The sequence below is a fragment of the Scyliorhinus torazame genome, chromosome 1 (assembly GCF_047496885.1).
Source record: "Scyliorhinus torazame isolate Kashiwa2021f chromosome 1, sScyTor2.1, whole genome shotgun sequence".
In the NCBI taxonomy this organism is placed as follows: Eukaryota; Metazoa; Chordata; class Chondrichthyes; order Carcharhiniformes; family Scyliorhinidae; genus Scyliorhinus; species Scyliorhinus torazame.
Window position 1 is genome coordinate 177,700,396 of NC_092707.1, and position 18,163 is coordinate 177,718,558.

The window sequence follows — 18,163 nt, forward strand, 5'->3', positions numbered from 1 at the left end:
AATAACAGGCCTTGAGTTCCTTGCCTAAGAAAAATAATAATTGTCTGCTGTCAGCAAAACAATGTGCAGCTGTATGCTTGTTTACATTGTATGACCTTCCACTGTTGCATACAGAACGTCTTGACTAAAAATAAGGCTAAATATCCATGATGCTTTGCCAAGTGCCTATTTCCATGAAATATAGTCAAGCAGCTGGTTAAAATGAATACAGAGTATTCAGGCAACTAATCCGCCAACTAAAGTCCCTTCTACAATTCCCTCCATGTTGATCTTCATTGTTAGTACATTACAGTGTCCTCAGCAGCAAAGGGTGGGTTATAATGTAAGGGGAATGACGTATAGGCACCTGATTGTTAAGTGGCGGGGACCACGGAGACAATGCTGACATACGCGCTCCCATGCCCTGACAACATCCCGAGAAACATTTAAACAGTAACCATACGACAATCAGGATCACAACGATGATCATAATCCAAATCACAATCCTCTGTCCTAATGTTCCCAACCACCCAAAGCCATAGTCCCATCCCCCATCCTCATGCAATCATGCTACCTCTCTACGAATGTGATCCACCAGGTTACCAATTTTCTCTGAGTTATCAGGAATGTATGTGCAGCTGTCACTGCCAATCAGGGAACAAGTATCTCCCTTTTTAGCTAACAAGAAATCAAGGGCCATCCTATTCTGTAGGGCAACCGCTCTTATAGCAACCATCTTAGTTTATATCTGGTTAACAGCTTCCGCAGTGTCATTAGCTACCTGCTCAAGGATGTCTCGTAATTCGTGTAGTTCGTATGCATTAGTGGCTATTCCTAATGGTGGTATCATTATTCCCAGCATTTGTGCCCATGTCGTAACACTTTGTGTCGTCCTGTGATGGGGATGATCCTGCAGTTGCTGGACATGATGTACATAAGGGGCTACATATCCCAAATAGCAGGAGCCCTCCCAATTTTCTGGTAACCACGGGTACGCCTTACGTCCACAGATAAAATATGTGCCGTCATATGCGGTCAGGTTTCCTTTACTATCAGTCATCATTAGTCTGATCGGATTCCCTCCCCAGGGGCCTCCATTAGTACGATTTTCAACCGCTGAGCAGTCAAAGATGAATAGCCCTTTAACTGTAAGACGGAGCACAAGGGGTTGCTAATTCAAGGTGTGGTCGCACTGACTTGTGCCGACTGCGTAGGTCCCATATGTTTTATGTTTCCTAAAGCATATGCTACCCTTTGGGACTCCAGTATAATTGGGAAGGATCAAACAGGGCGGCTGGCGTGTCACATTAAATCTAGGCCACCACCATCCTTTAAACCTGTTCATATCGTATCCAGCTGATCTCCAATCTAACATATCCTGTGTATCTTCCCCATGCCCTGTGTTATTCTGTCTTAGGGCCCATTCTGCTATCTCGTTACTGGTGAATGGGATGGGTCGCACAGGGATGCCCTCCCCCGAGCATCTGGGAATTTGTGTACAAACCCAACAACTGGATTTATTTACCCTCTCTGCGTATGAGTGAGACATGTGTATCAAGGTGTTAGTGTTCAGTTTACCCTCTACATGATGTTGGATTAATATGATAATATGTAAAACCATCAACACCGTCATTCTCTTCAGGGCAGCGTTTCGCTAGTACTCTCAAAGTTCTGTATGATGTAGTTTACACTGAGTTGCGTGGATCCAATCTGGCTTTTCTTTAACTTTAAAGGCTGTTCGGGCTATTAGCAGCTCTTGGGAGGGTTCTTTCCACCTTGGAGAAAAATAATCTTTGTTTAGTGCTTTCACATATACTTGATCTCCAGGTTTAAAGGGTGTGTATTTCCCTCTTTTGGATGCATCTGAGCCTGTCGTACCTTTTCATGTATTTTTCCAGCGGTCTCGCACATAGCTTGGGCATATTTGAGTGATGTCTCATCTGCCCATATTAAGGCTACTGCCGCTGGGGTCATTGGGGTTTTGTTCCAGTTGTCATGGGGTGTCCCATTAATATCTCACACAGGGTTAAGCCTGTATTGCGATTTTTCTGATTTCTCAGGGCATACATTATTATGGGTAAGGCATCTGGCCATACCAGCCCATTATGTTGACACACTGCAGTTTTAATTATTCCATTCGCCTGTTCCACCATTCCTGAGGATTGCAGCTGATATGGGATATGCAATTTCCAATCAAATCCCATGGCTTCTGTGAGGGCTTTGGTGAATTTGCTAGTGAAATGAGTTCCCCTGTCACTGTTAATACCCATCGGTGTTCCAAACCTAGGTATTAATTCCTTCAATAGAATATTTACCACTGTTCTAGCATCATCTCTTTTGGTCGGAAAAACCGCTACCCATCGTGAAAACATGTCCACTATCACCAGCATGTATTTGAATCCCTTAGCCATCGGCATGTGTACAAAATCTATCTGCAAATTTTCAAAAGGCATTTCGGGCTGTGGGAGATGATCAAACCCAGTGGGTGTTTTGCCCCGATTATTCCTCTGTCAAGTCATACATGTACGGGCTACTTTTTCAATTGTTACCGTAATACCTGGGGCATACCATTGTTGACATATTGCATGTGTCATTCCTTCTTTGCCCACATGAGCCTGCCCATGGGCAAGGAGGCATAGTGGCAAAAACAGACTTCTGGGGCATACTGCGCGGGTATCGGATTGGACCCAGATCTGATGGCTGTCTTGGTAGCAACCAGCTTTGAGCCAAGAGCTTGCTCCTGTGCCTGCTTTAAGTTTGGTTCTGTTATGGTGGACGGATGTTCTAGTGCAGCAGCTTGCAGTTGTGGCTGCTTTTTGAGAGCCACTTCTTTTGCTAATTTACCAGCAAATCTATTACCACTGGAGACTTCATCGTCAGCAGCAGTATGCGCTTCGCACTTTAAAACGGCTATCTTGCTGGGCAGCTGAACAGCATGTAGTAAATTTAAAACCAATTTAGCATGTTTAATAGATTGACCGGAGGAAGTTATGAACCCCCTGTTTTTCCATAATTGGCCAAAATCGTGTACTACCCCAAAAGCGTATTGAGAATCAGTATAAATATTGACTGTTTTACTTTTAGCTGGAATACATGCTTTAGTAAGGGCAAACTATTCAGCCACTTGAGCAGACGTTCCTGAAGGTAGAGCAAAAGCTTCCACTACCTTGAATTGAGTTACTATTTCATAGCCGGCCAGGAGGGTCATATCATTTGGTCGGTTTGCTGACCCATCGGTGAAAAAGATGATGTCTGGATTTTCTAGTGGGTTACTCAATAAATCAGGGCAAGGGGTTGTGGTGGCTTCAACCAATTGTACACAGTAATGATGAAACAGATGTTCTTCTTCCGAGGGAGCGGGTAAGAGTGAAGCAGGGTTGATAGCTGGTGCTCGCTTGTAGGTAAAGTTGGTTTTAGAGAGGATTACTTTATACCCAGTGTGTCGAGCCACAGTAAAATGCTGCGTTACGGATGAATTAAGCAGCAGCAAAACAGAGTGAGGAACAAATACTGCACATGGGTGGTCGAGTACAAGGGGTTCTGATTTTTCTACTATGGCATCCGTGGCTGCTACTGCTCTAAAGCAACTTGGCATACCCTTTACCACTGCACATAGGGCGACCGAGTAATAGGCAAGGGATCGTTTCCCTCCTCAATGCTCTTGCACCAGGACCCGTGTTGCAAATCCCCCTGCTTCAGTCACATAAAGAGTAAAGGGCTTGCTGAAATTAGGAAGTCCCAAGGCAGGGGCACTAATCATGGCTTGTTTCAAATTACGAAATGCTTGCTCCCTCTCTGGGATCCAAGTAACAACTGAAGAGGCGTCCTGTAGGATAGCCTTGCGCAGTACTGCGTCCATCTCTCTATAGTCCGGTATCCACTGCCTGCAATAGCCCACCATTCCGAGGAAGGTAAAGGTTTCCTTTTTCGTGCGTGGAGTCGGAACCCTTGCTACAGCCTGTACGCTTTCAGACCCAAGCCTCCGCTGTCCTTGCTGAAGCTGAAATCCCAAATACTGAACTGTCTCCTGACAGAATTGCAGCTTGTCCATTGAGATCCTATGCCCTTTCTCTGCCAGATGTGATAATAACAAAAGAGTATTCTGTTGACAAACTCGCCCTCCCTCTGAGGCTATCAATAAATTGTTATCATATTGAGGGAATGTTGAGCCTGCAGATAACTGGCACTCGTCCAAGTCTTTTTTAATAATGTTGATTCCGATATATAAAGGCAAACAGATATTGACTTTCTGGGTGCAATGGTATGGAGAAAAAGGCTGGAAAGTATCCGTTGTTGGTGGTATAGAAGACAAAAATGACATTTGTGTCCGGCACCAATGGAGCAATAGTGATAACAATTTTATTGATAGCTCTAAGATCTTGCACAAACCACCACTCGTTGGGTCTTCCTACCTTTGGAATGGGGAGTATATGGGTGTTACAGGGGTTTGTGTTCTCTTCAGCACCCCTTGCTGTAACAGTGCATTGATCACTCTATCCCTTTTTCTGCTTCCACTGCCAACCTGTATAGTTTTATGTAGGGCAGGGCGACGTTCTTCTGTAACTGCACCCTATGCACTGGGGCAGAATGTACTTTTCCAACATGATTTTTATGTTGGGCCCATAGATATGCTGGTACCTGGCCAGGACTGAAGGGAGTAAATGATGACTCTCTCGGGGGATTGTTTTCTTTCAAATGTAACGGGCCATTGCTCCTCTTTCCAGGTCACTCTTCCCCCCTGTTTTTCATAAACCTCTATCAGGCAATTTTGTCCGTCTATTTCAACATCAACCTGATGTATTACTTTTTTTTCTCTGGCCTCTTTCATCAGTTCTCTCATTTGCTTTGCCTTAGCGGGATGTCTTACGGCCAATGTTAAATGGGGTTCTGAAGTTAAACCCATCTTAAAGAGGTCCCTCTGACTATCGGTCAACTGTACTAACATTCCTAATCCCACAACACCGAAAAAAAAAAGGAGTGATATGCAATGAGGTCTGCTTTCCTGGGTGACATTGTGCTTGTAAATTGTATGTGGGCTCATCCTCACGAGTATACCAAGCCGTGCAGTGGGTCAGGATATTCTCTCGTCTGAACTCTATCAGGTGTTTTAATAGTTATGCCCAAGGGTCATTAACCTATTGTAAGACTTCCTGCAGTTAAAACATTTTTTTTTTTTAACAGTGGTACTGTAAGGGCTAACATTCAGCTGCCAGCATACAACACAGACACAGAGCGATCTGGCTCTTGGTCAGAAGATATTAAATTCAACAACTGATGACCACGTATCTGAGGCAAGTTCCATGAACATGCCATTGTTAGTGCAATGTATTATTGCCCCAATTTGCAGAGTGCCTGTCTGCCAAGCAAAGGGAGGGGCGTAGTTTTTGAAATCATCATAGTATCGACCGGGGATATCAATTTCCAGGTTAGTCGGGTGTGATACAGGCTCCGTCATGGGAATACCGGCTACTCCCACAGTTACAATAGAGGACTCACCGGGGGTTAGTTCCACGGAGGGGGGCACAGACGACATTGTAGCGCCGGTATCGACCAGAAGGTCCACATAAAGATCTCCTATTTTAACCGTTGTCATAGGTTCGTCTCTTACTGAGTTGGACAGTCTGATCATGGCCGCCTGTACCACCTTTTCTCCGTGGCACCCCTATTGGTTTTGATTAGGGTTCAGGTCAGAGTACGTAAAGGGAGGCGGGGGAGAGGGCATGTCTCCAAGTGGGGCGCATCCTTCCTGGGGGTTAAAGTTACATTCACAAACCCAATGTCCCTTTGTCCCGCATCTTCTACATTGATCCTGGGATCTATCCCTCCCTTGCCACTGTCCTCTGCCTCTACCCCTACCTCTCTGCCCTCTGCTAACCTGCTGACCCCGACACTGCACTTTCTTTCCTTGGTAGAATTGCCCTGTGATTCTAGGCTTTTTGATCCTTGGGGGCGATGAACAGTCCTTCTCGGTCAATGTTTACCAAAGAGGTAACCACTGCTGTCCATGGCTTTGTTTGCCAGGTGAGGTTAATCCATTTGTAACTTTGTGCATGTTCTGGTAGCATGCAATTCAACAATGTCTGCACCGCTAAAGGTCCATTGTCTTCCAATGCAACACCGGCATGTTCCTCCCAACAGTTCTTAAATCTGGCCACAAATTTGGGCAGCCTCTCACCCTTTTTCTGCAAACACTGTGTCGCCTCATCTATGTCACTATGCTTCTTGGCCCCTTGCATGATAGCCTCTTTCCCTCTATTTGCTAACCAGTGTTCAAGGGACTCATTTCCTTCATTTAAATGATCATCATTGTGAGCCCAGTCCCCGTTTGTGCCGGGTGGGACTGCAATCCCATCCTTCAAAGCTGGCCAAGATGCACCATAAGAGTATTTTAAGAAGCAGCAAAACATCCCCTGGGAGGGGGCTATAAATACACATTTAAGTCAATTTCCAATGATTGATTTTATAGGCATTAGCTATTCTTAGAGACGTATATTTTACTTTGTCAATTCAGAAAAGGTCAACTGTCTGCTGAAATGGTTAATGTTTCCTGCAGAACCGAAGGTGGCGCAGAACTTGGAATGATGCCATTTACGTCTTTTCACGTAATCTAAAAACTTATTCGTATTCAATTACTTTTATTCGTAAAGCTTTCTTTTAAACTGATTTTAATTTCTAATGTTTCAGTGCATTAGAGAAATCTCAACACAAATCACTTGTTATATTCTCGGACTCACAATGACAGACGAGAAAAAATACAACCCACTAAGCACTTCATGCTTTGACCAAAATTAATTGGTTAAACAAAACACACAGATTCTCACAGCTCTCAAATATCACAGTTAACCGTTAGCCTTATCTCACGGCTACAGAAAATCTGAATTCCCTTTTCGGCAGCAACCCGTCTGTTACGCTTTTACCTTAATCTTCTATTTACTTTTACTCCCCTGTTTTTTTGTTTCGAGAGGGGGCAACTTCATTAGATTCCTATGTGGGACATATAGGTTTTCCTACCTCATTCCGTTGCTTTACGATTGTTTCTTTTCATTTTCTTACTCATTTTGACTCCCTAATCTGTCTCCTTTGCAGAGTCCGCCTTCTTTATTGCCCCGGACATCTGTACCGTGGCTTCAGGGTGACCTGTAAGGGGGCATCGAGATCATTGCTCATCGTTTCTTCTGAGAAATACTTTAGAGCATATACATATAACAACAATGACCGCGGGAAATTATTAACAAATACTACAAGGAGCGCACACCGGTGTTCGTCCTTTTACGAATCTTGAAGCCTGCTGATTGTTCAGGTTTTTTTTCAGTCTCTAAGGCATCTTTGTTCTTCTCATGCAGCCATCAGTAATTTATTAATTAAGATAACTCTCCTAGCATGAGTCACTGGCCTGTAATTAAGGCTGCTGAGCCGCAGGCCCCCCTTTCAGCTGGGGTCGCGCTGTGGCTCTCTCCCTTTCAGCTGAGAGAGTCCTGTTTAGAGATTCATTTCGGGGTTCGCTTCCCGTTAAATTAGGGCAACTGCAACAACTACGCCAATTTGTTGAGGAAATTATAAGTCAGCACTTCAAGTTTTCGCCAATGGTCCTTTCTTTAACACGAAGTTCGTGGGGGGATTGGAGAGACCACAGTCATTCCAAATGCCCCGGCTTTACAGAAGTAAGGCAAGCAATTTATATGATACAGTAAGCAATATCTAGGACAAAAGGCATTCCTTAGATTAGCAAAAAGACATAAAAGCGAGCAGGCCAGAGTTAGAGTTTAATAACAGGCCTTGAGTTCCTTGACTAAGAAAAATAATAATTGTCTGCTGTCAGCAAAACAATGTGCAGCTGTATGCTTGTTTACATTGTATGACCTTCTGACTGTTTCATACAGAGCTGCTTGATTAAAAATAAGGCTAAATATCCATGATGCTTTGCCAAGTGCCTATTTCCATGAAATATAGTCAAGCAGCCGGTTAAAATGAATACAGAGTATTAAGGCAACTAATCCGTCAACTAAAGTCCCTTCTACAGTGCGCCAGGGCCAACACACATGGGATGCTCTGATCGCCTCTAGGTTCATCAACTGTGGGGTGATGGGTGGTGGAGGAGGGGAACTGGCCAGGACACCGCATCCCACCACCCCTCACTCTCTCATTCTCCCCCCCCCCCCCCCCCATGGCCACCCCCCACCTGCTACTCCCTCCGTGATACGTACCTGTCGCACTAGAGATGGGGGTCCTGGTTGGCAGTAACAGAGGGTCTGGTCCACCGGATGGAGGATGATGCCAACCTGCTCTGCGATGAGCTCTGGTGCTCCACATCGTATGCCAATGTCTGATTCCTGCCCAAGGTCGCATCTTCCACTATCCACCTGGGTTGTCCCTGCATGCGAGCTGATCATTCCATCACACGATTCCATCAGATCCCTGGGGGAACAGTGGTGGGTACGGCTGGGGGGGACGGCCGTGGGGCGTGTGGAGCCCAGGCCATCCACAAAGTCCACCCATTCCCCCCCAACGATCTCCCTTTCCCCTCTGACTCTGGTCAGCCGAGACCACCCCACCCCTCACACCCATCTGACAGAGCACCGAGGCAGGTTGTAACAGTGTTAACAGGTGTTTATTGTGAACAAATATTTACAGATTTGTGCCCTAGCCCCTATAACTAAACTGTGCGCTGCACCTGTGCCAACGTAACTGGTGTCTAATTTCCTGGCCTTATGGGCCCTAACGCTACGTCTAAGTGGTTCCCCAGATGGTGCAGCAGGAGTGTGTCATAATATCCTCACAAGCAGTGATTGACACACAAGATAACCAATGAACACACACAACACATAACAACCAATCACCAGACAGGACACCACCACTATAAAGTACACAGGGCATTAAGACTCTCGCTCTCTCTACAGGACACAGCTACTGAGATAGTAAGAGTGCACAAGCCAGTGAGCACCATCTCCATGAGGTAGAGAGTTAGTCTGGTCAAGCCAGTAGGAGGTTATCAGTTAGATTGATAGAGTGTCAACTCACAGCAGACTATGTACAGCAATCAGCAAGTTCAATAAAACAGTGTTGGACCATCTCCTGTGTCAGAAGCCTGTTTCTAGTTTTACTGCATCCAATTGCAGTCAACGTTGAACCAACTTACTTAACACATCATGGTACCAGAGTGCTATTAATCCTAACGAACCTACCTCGAGTGCATCTGCAACGACCAGCAAGCAGCCATCCAGCGGCATGGAAAACACCCAGCCTCCTTCGCAACTACGGATCTCCGGCAACCTCGGAGCCAACTGGAAAGTCTTCAAACAAAAGTTCCTCCTGTACATCGAGGCCTCCGACCTCGAGGCAGCATCGGATGCCAGAAAGATTGCGCTGTTCCTGTCAACTGCGGGGGATCATGCCATCGGGGGCAGCACGGTAGCATTGTGGATAGGACAATTGCTTCACAGCTCCAGGGTCCCAGGTTCGATTCCGGCTTGGGTCACTGTCTGTGCGGAGTCTGCACATCCTCCCCGTGTGTGCGTGGGTTTCCTCCGGGTGCTCCGGTTTCCTCCCACAGTCCAAAGATGTGCAGGTGAGGTGGATTGGCCAGGATAAATTGCCCTCAGTGTCCAAAATTGCCCTTAGTGTTGGGTTGGGTTACTGGGTTATGGGGATAGGGTGGCGGTGTTGACCTTGGGTAGGGTGCTCTTTCCAAGAGCCGGTGCAGACTCGATGGGCCAAATGGCCTCCTTCTGCATTGTAAATTCTATGACAATCCACATCTATAACTCGCTTATGTTTGTCGATGGCGAAGACAAGACAAAGTTCAAAACAGTTCTGCTGAAATTCGACAGCCACTGTGACATTGAGGTGAATGAGAGATTTGAACGGTACATCTTCCAACAGAGGCTTCAGGGTACTTATGAACCTTTTCAGTCCTTCTTGACCCATCTCCGCATCCTAGCGCAGTCATGTAATTATGACTCGACGACTGATTCCATGATCCGGGATCAGATCGTTTTCGGTGTCCAGTCCGACTCCCTGCGGGAGCAGCTCCTCAAAATCAATCAGTTGACCCTCTCCGTCGCCATCGAAACATGCGTTGTCCATGAGCATGCCAGAAATCGCTACTCCCGCATCAGGGCAGCAGAAACTGCAAAACTGGCCTCCCACGGGGCAGAAAGGGTGCAGACCATAGCAAAAATGCAAGGCCTGAGCATCGAGGAGAGTGGCCGTTCCGCGTGCTTTTCTCAGGTTCCCACGCACAAGCGCCACCACCGGGTGGATGATGAGGCCGAAGACCCTGAGGCGCATGCGCGAACATCGGCCGACTGCACTGCGCATGCGCGATGGCGCACAGAACGTGCTGACGTCAGCGTCATGACGTGTCCGAATTGTGGCTCCGCCCATTTAAAGCGGCAATGTCCAGCCAAAGGCAGGCAATGTCTACAGTGTGGAAAGCCTGGCCACTACGCGGCCTTCTGCAGGTCCGCTCCACCGAACAACAGCCAGTGATCCCAGCTGCAGCGCAGACGTATCCGCTGTGTACAACAAGGCATGCAGGATTCTGATCCCGACATTCCAACGGACCCCGATGCTGACTGCCTCAAGTCTCCATACCGGGTGGGCATCATCACCACACGCGAGTTAGTCTCTACCATGCCTGCCAACCGCATTTCGATCCTCAGTGTGGATCCTGACGACGAGTGGTGCCGTCATCACGGTCAACCAGTCTCGCATCCGATTTAAATTGGACACTGGCACGCCTGCGAACCTCATATCACAGTCGGACCTTGACAGCATCCGACACCAACCTAGCATTCTTCCACCAGCCTGCCAGCTCCTTGACTACAATGGTAATGCCATAGCTGCCAGTGGGTCGTGTCAGCTAGGTGCCTCTGACAAGGCAATCGAGGCGAGGTTGAGATTCGAGATCGTCCGGCCTGACAAGGCATCCCTGCTCGGTGCTCGCGCATGCAAACTCCGAAATCTGGTACAGTGAGTTCATACCATGTCCTCGACACCGGCGACGGCCTCGCCCAATGCGAATCTCCAGGCTGTGATAGATGACATTCTCACACAATACCACAATGTGTTTGATGGGATGGGCACGCTCCCATGTTGCTACAAGATATTGCGCAAGCCGAATGCCACCCCAGTCATCCATGCACCACACCGGGTGCCGGCTCCCCTCAAGGATCGTCTGAAAATGCAGCTACGAGAGCTCCAAGACCAGGGCATCATCTCAAAGGTCACGGAACCCACAGACTGGGTCAGCTCCATGGTCTGCGTCAAGAAACCCTCCAGCGAACATCGTATTTGCATTGATCCCATAGACCTGAATCGCAACATTATGCGAGAGCATTACCCGATCATGAAGCGTGAAGAATTAACCTGTGAGATGGCTCATGGCAAATTCTTCACCAAGCTGGACGCCTCCAGTGGCTGCTGGCAAATTCATCTGGACGAGTCCAGTCGGAAGCTGCGCACTTTTAACACTCCGTTCGGCAGGCATTGCTATAACCGCATGCCTCTCGGCATCATTTCAGCTTCCGAAGTATTTCATCGCATAATGGAGCAAATGATGGAGGGTATCGAGGGGGTGCGAGTCTATGTGGACGACGTGATCATCTGGTCCACGACGCCCGAGGATCGCTTTGCTCGCCTCAAACAGGTTTTCCAGAGGATTCATGAAAATGGCCTCCAGCTCAACAGGGCCAAATGCTCGTTTGGGCGGTCTGCTATCAAGTTTTTAGGTGACCACGTTTCACAGCAAGATGTGCAACCTGACGCCAACACGGTGCTGGCAATCAATGCCATGAAGACACCAGAGGACAAAAAGGAGGTCCTCCGCTTCCTCGGGATGGTAAATGTTCTCAGAAAATTCATTCCCAACATGGCATCCCACACCACAGCCCTCCAACATCTCGTTAAAAAGTCAATAGTTTTCCAGTGGCTTCCCGCACATCAACGGAGTGGCTTGAGCTGAAGGCGAAGCTCACCACAGCCCCAGTACTGGCGTTCTTTGACCTAACCAAGGATACCAAGATATCCACAGACGCAAGCCAGGATGGCATTGGGGCTGTACTCCTCCAGCGAGACGATTCCACGTCCTGGGCTCCAGTGGCATATGCCTCCAGGGCCATGACTCCGACCGAACAACGGTATGTCCAGATCGAAAAGGAGTGGCTGGGTCTCCTGACAGGAATAGTCCAGTTTCATGACTACGTATACGGTCTGCCGAAGTTCCCAGTGGAAACTGACCACAGGCCTTTAGTCCACATAATCCAGAAGGATTTAAATGACATGACACCTCGGCTGCAGCGAATTCTTCTTCGTCTCCGCGGATATGACTTCGAACCCGTCTACACACCGAGCAAGGAGCTAATCGTCGCGGATGCCCTATCCCGATCCATCACCAAGCCATGTGAACCGGGCGACTTCATTCGCCACATCGAGGCACAGGTGCAGTTGTGTGCCAGCAATCTCCCAGCCACTGATGAACGAGTTGTCCAGATACGCGAAGAAACTGCCAAAGAGCCTCTTCTGCAGGGGGGAGGGGGGGGAGGTGAGAAGCCCCCGACTAGGCTGATCACGTGGAACGTTACAGGGCTAAATGGGCTGGTTAAGAGGGCACACGTGTTCGCGCACTTGAGGGGATTGAAGGCGGATGTGGCAATGTTACAGGAGACGCATCTTAGGGTAATCGATCAGACTAGACTAAGGAAGAGGGGTCGCAATCCTGATTAATAAACGAGTGTCATTCGAGGCAGGAAGAATAGTTGCGGATGTGGGAGGTCGGTACATTATGGTTAGTGGGAAGCTGGAAGGGCTGCCGGTGGTACTCGTGAATGTCTACGTGCCAAATTGGAATGATGTGAAGTTTGTAAGGAGAATGTTGGGGAAGATCCCGGACCTGGGCTCGCATAAGCTGGTCATGGGGGGGGGAACTTCAACACAGTCATTGACCGGTCGAGCTCAATGACAGGCAGGGTGCCAGCAATGGCAAAGGAGCTAAAGGGGTTTATGGAGCAGATAGGGGGAGTGGACCCATGGAGATCTGGGCGGCCGAGAGTGAAGGAGTTCTCTTTCTCCTCACACGTACATTACGTGTACTCCCGGATCGACTTTTTGAACAGGGCTTTACTGATGGGGGGTGTGGGCACTGAGTACTCAGCGATCACGGTCTCGGATCATGCCGCACTGGGTGGACCTACAGGTGAGCAAGGAGTGTGGCCAGCGCCCTCATTGGAGATTGGATGTCGGACTGTTAGTGGATGAGGAGGTGTGCAGGCGGGTGAGGAAATGCATCCAGAACTATCTGGAAGTTAATGACACAGGGGACGTCTCGGCAGCAATGGTCTGGGAGGCGCTGAAGGCGGTGGTCAGAGGGGAGCTGATTTGGATACGGGCCCACTGGGAGAAGGTAGATAGAGCAGTGACGGATCAACTGATAGGGGAAATACTTCTGGTCGACAGGAGATATGTGGAGACCCCAGAGGCAGGGCTTTTAAGGGAACGACGGAGGCTGCAGGCGGAGTTTGGCTTGCTAACTACAGGGAAGGCGGTGGAGCAGCTGAGGAAGGCAAGGGGGAGTGTTATATGAGTATGGAGAGAAGGCCAGCAGAATGCTTGCGCAGCAGCTCAGAAAGAGGGAGGCAGCCAGGGAGATCGGGAAAGTGAAGGACAAAGACGGGAACTTGGTCGGAGATTCAGCAGGGGTTAACAGGGCGTTCAAGGAGTTTTATAGCAGGCTATATGAATCGGAACCCCCAGCTGGGCCGGAAGGGATGAAGCAATTCTTAGGGGGGCTGGAGTTCCCGAAGGTGGAGGAAAGGCTGGTAGAAGGGCTGGGGGCCCCAATAGGGATTGAAGAAATAGCAGAAGGGCTGAAGGCTATGCAGCCGGGTCGGGTACCCAGTGGAGTTTTATAAAAAGTTCTCTGGGATGCTGGGGTCACTGCTGATGAGGTCAGTTAATGAGGCGAGGGAGCGGGGGGTTCTTCCCCCGACGATGTCACAGGCCTGAAAAGGGACAAGGACCCGGAGTTATGCGGGTCCTACAGGCCGATCTCCCTATTAAATGTTGATGCCAGACTGTTGGCCAAAATCTTGTCCTCAAGGGTAGAAGACTGCGTTCCGGATGTGATTGGGGAGGACCAGACGGGATTTGTTAAGGGCAGGCAGTTGACCGTTAGAAGACTGTTGAATGTGATCATGATGCCCCCAGAGGATAGGGACGTAGATGTAGTGGTCGCAATGGACGCAGAGAGGGCCTTTGACCGGGTGGAATGTACCTATCTGTGGGAGTTGCTGGGGCGGTTTGGGTTTGGAGGGGGCTTCATCGACTGGGTTAGGCTGTTGTATCAGGCGCCTGTGGCGAGTGTACAGACGAACAGGGTGACATCGGGCTATTTTAGGCTGCACCGGGGGACGAAGCAGGGATGCCCCTCTCCCCACTGTTGTTCAAGTTAGCCATAGAGTCGCTGGCAATTGCGCTGAGAGCCTCAAGGGGCTGGAAGGGCTGGTTCGGGGAGGGTTGGAACACAAGAGTCTCGCTATATGCAGATGACCTGCTCCTATATGTTTCTGACCCACCAGAGGGCATGGGAGAAATTATGAGGATTCTGGGGGAATTTGGCCGGTTTTCAGGTTATAAATTGAACATGGGGAAAAGTGAGATGTTTGCGATCGATGCAAGGGGGCAGGAGAGGCAACTGGGGGAGTTGCGTTTAGAGTGGCCTGGGGAAGCTTTCGGTATCTAGGCATCCAGGTGGCACGGGAATGGGAACGGCTACATAAGTTAAATTTGACCCGGCTGGTGGACCAAATGAAGGAAGACTTCCGAAGGTGGGACATGCTCCCGCTATCACTGGCTGGGAGGTTAAAGATAATGAAAATGACGGTCCTCCCGAGATTCCTGTTCGTTTTTCAGTGTCTCCCCATCTTTATTCCACCAGCCTTTTTTAAACGGGTAAACAAGGCGATCTCTGGCTTTGTATGGGCGGGCAAGACCCCGTGAGTAAAAAAGGGGATGCTGGAGTGTAGCCGGGGGGAGGGAGGGTTGGCGATGCCAAATTTTAACAATTACTATTGGGCGGCAAATATAGCCATGATTAGGAAGTGGGTGGCGGGTGAGGGGGGTCGGTGTGGGAGCGTGTAGAGACGGCATCATGTAAGGGCACGAGTTTGGGGGCATTGGTAACGGCGCCTCTGCCGTTCCCGCCGGTATGGTACTCCATCAGCCCTCTGGTGATGGCAGCCCTGAGAGTCTGGGGGCAATGGAGGAAACATGTGGGAGCGGAGGGAGCATCGGTCTGGTCTTTAATCTGCAATAATCATCGGTTTGCCCCGGGGAGGCTGGGTGGAGGGTTTTGGAGTTGGCAAAGAGCAGGGATTGAGAGGATGGAGATCTGTTCATAGACGGGAGCTTTCCCATCCTGAGGGAATTGGAGGAGAAATTTGAATTGACGGGTGGGAATGAGTTTAGGTACCTGCAGGCGCGGGACTTCCTACGCAGGTGGGTCTCAATTTTCCCGCTCCTACCACCAAGGGGGATACAGGACAGGGTAGTTTCCAGAGTATGGGTGGGAGAGGGGAAGGTCTCTGACATCTATAAAGAACTCATGGGGTCAGAGGAAACGCAGACCGAGGAGCTGAAACACAAATGGGAAGAGGAGTTAGGAGGAGAGATAGAGGATAATCTCTGGGCGGATGCGTTGAGTAGAGTCAACGTGTCCACATCATGTGCCAGGCTCAGCCTGATACAATTTAAGGTCGTTCACCGGGCATATATGACAGTGGCCCAGATGAGCAGGTTCTTTGGGATAGAAGACAGGTGTGCAAGGTGTGGGGAAGGACCAGCAAACCATGTTCATATGTTCTGGGCATGCCCGAAGCTTAAGGGATTCTGGCAGTGGTTTGCGGGTGTCATGTCCAAGATGTTAAAAACAAAGGTGGCACTAAGTCCAGAGGGAGCGATTTTTGGAGTGTCGGAAGATCCGGGAATCCAGGAGGAGAAAGAGCCAGACGTTCTGGCCTTTGCCTCCCTGGTAGCCCGGAGACGGATACTATTAGCTTGGCAGGACTCAAAGCCCCCGAAGTCAGAGACCTGGCTCACTGACATGGCGAGCTTTCTCTGTCTGGAGAAAATCAAGTTCACCCTGAGGGGGTCAATGTCAGGGTTCACCCGGAGGTGGCAGCCGTTCGTCGACTTCTTTAGAGAAAAAATAACTGTCAGCAGAGGGGGGTGGGTGGGGGGGGGGGGGGGGGGGGGGGGGTTAGTTTAGATTAGTGTGTAAGAAAGGTGGGACCTGGGAGGGAGGAAGACAGCCTTTGCACTATGTTTATATTTGTATGTACACTGTTTCTTCTGTTATTGTTACAAAATCACAAATACCTCAATAAAATGTTTTATTAAAAAAAAGAACCATTTGCATTCATTTGCATCTCTTCACTGGTGTGTAGTCGTGAACCTCATTCCTGCCGCCAGCAGGATTAGGAGCATCGCGATTGGGTCGACATCCAGTGCTGATCCCGATTTTTCCCGATGACTGATTCTCCGTCCCATCAGGGAATGCAATCTGGACTTCCCGGGACGGATAATCCCACCCATAATCTCAGAATCTGGGATAGGTCTTTTAAGATTGCGATGAGGAGGAATGTCTTCACTCAGAGGCTAGTGAATTATTGGAAGCTCAATTATTGAGCATGTTCAAGACAGAAATCAATAGATTTCTAGATATTAAAGATAGCAAGGACATGGGGATAGTGCGGGAAAATGGAATTGAGGTAGATGATCAGCCAAGATCTAATTAAATAGTGGAGCAGGCTTGATGGGCTGAATGGCCTATTCCTGCCCCTATGTTCCTATATTCCTTTTTTATGGAAGAAATATCTCGAAACACACATCTTTAATAATTAGATTTTAGTGTAACCTTTTGAAAAAACAACTGGGTATCACAGTGATAAAGGATAAAATAGCATATGATGTGTTGCATTTTATGTGCTCCTGCAGGGCATGTTTTTAGTAGGACGTTACATAAACAGGTCAGGTGTCGAGCCCACCACCTTCCCACCCATCCCCAAACTCACACCCACAATACAGGGATGGGCAAGCACTGAAATTGGCAATCCACCCACCATAAATAAATCAATAATCAAGGGTAAATTAGGTTTGTTACCAGGCGGATTGACCCCAGTAATATGTTGCCCATACCATTAAGTAGTGGCGTGCACAGCCGACGGGAGCAGGTAACCCTACCCTCCTCCCTAACCTGCCAAACCCTTCCTTGCCCAGGATTGGATTAACCTTTTTCTGGAGATCCATTGGGGCCTCTTTGGCTTCTCATTGCAGTCCTGGAATTGCCCACTAATAGACTCATGGCACTGCTGGGACTGTTTGGCTGGCAGCTCCCAAGAGCGCGACCTCCTCCCTGCGAGGGCCAGAAATTCCACACTGGCCCTGTTTAGCCTGCCCACAGTTTCCACCAGCAAACTACCCTATCCCTATTGAATCAGATGCAGAGGACCAGTGCCTTGCAAATAATGGAACACTGTCCTCCAATCCTCAGGAAAACCTGCCAGGGGAAGTCCTGAAATGTTAAACATATGAAACTCAATCTACACCCACACAGCCATGAGCTCTATCACAGAGAAACTGCTACTGCTCCGGGGGCCTTTTATCCCACCCTTAGATGAGGAAATGAAAAAAATGTAATGAGCGCCCACCCATTGTGTCCATGTGACGAGCTAAAAATCACCTGGGAAGCATAAATTCCTGCAGATTGGACGTTTAATTATCTTAATTGGCCCTTTAATTGTCAACAGGCATGCACCCGATTTGCACACGTGCCCACCAACCTCAATCACGTGCGTGCGCGATGACGTCAGGAGATATTCCTTACACCTTCTCATAAGATTGTACGTGCTTCTGGTTCGGACGCATGCCCGGCTCAGACATGTAAAATTCTGGCTGTGCATGTGGTTAGTTTCAATTTCAACCTCGGTTAACTGTGGAGTTTACACATTCTGCCCATAATTGTGTGGGTTTCCTCCGGGTGCTCCGGTTTCTTTCCACAGTCCAAAGATGTGCAGATAAGGTGGATTGGCCATCTAAATTTCCCCCAAGTGTCCAAAGGTTAAGTGGGGTTAAGGGGTTACGGAGATAGGGCAGGGAATTGGGCCTAGGTAAGGTGCACTTTCGGAGTGTC

General features: G+C 48.7%; 1 protein-coding gene across 1 annotated transcript in view; it reads left to right on the forward strand.

The window, feature by feature from the left end:
- The window catches only part of rhbdl2 (rhomboid, veinlet-like 2 (Drosophila)), a 111,988-nt gene that overhangs the window by 64,816 nt on the left and 29,009 nt on the right, over positions 1 to 18,163 (forward strand). The window lies entirely within an intron of this gene.